Source organism: Fopius arisanus, unplaced genomic scaffold, assembly GCF_000806365.1.
Source record: "Fopius arisanus strain USDA-PBARC FA_bdor unplaced genomic scaffold, ASM80636v1 scaffold00056, whole genome shotgun sequence".
NCBI lineage: Eukaryota > Metazoa > Arthropoda > Insecta > Hymenoptera > Braconidae > Fopius > Fopius arisanus.
The window spans coordinates 835,360-836,159 of NW_011887795.1; positions in this window are offsets into that span (position 1 = coordinate 835,360).

The following is an 800-nucleotide window of genomic DNA, read 5'->3' on the forward strand; positions in this document are numbered from 1 at the left end:
AAATTTCGTAGACTTGTAGTTCTCATAATATAGAATGTTTGGATTCTGGATGAGATATCACATCTTTTGTTTGAATGTCTGAATATCTCATGAACCATTCAACAAATTAAATATTTTTTCAAATACTCATCTCAGCGGGCACCATATAAAGCTATGAAAATAGACTTTTTCTGTTTCTTGATTCAAAATTGAAGCATTGCAATCGTTCGATTTTTCGATTTCCTAATTTTTTAAATTATTATGGATAAATAGTGTAGGTATGTATGCTAATAAAAAAAAAATGTATTGTCGAAAAAATCATTTAATTGAAAACTGACGTCTCTTTTATCTTGAGAAATCTTGAAATATATAATTTTTTTAATATTTAGGGCTAACATTTAATAAATGGATATTAAATTGCAATACTATTGAAGTATGTTCATTCGGCTATATGAACAGTACCATACATTAACCAATTACCGACTTTTATTGATAACAGATTGATCACTTCGTTAAAGTATGGAATAATTTCTATAAGATTTTATAATTCTCTTAAAATAAAATGATTAGTTGGGAAAGGCATAAACTTTACGCGCAATAAAGCAATTAAAAATTTAATTTTCTATAATGCAAATTCCTTCCTCATTCCAAACGTTTTATGATTCCCAAGAAATTTCATTTTAAAAATTACATTCTACAATGCCTAACCAATCTTCTTATCATTCTGAAATAATAAAGTAATCATTCTGCAGAGGTATCACTTTTTACGGAGTATGTGAGCTATTAAAAACTCTATAATTCATAGAAATATTAATTTCTTT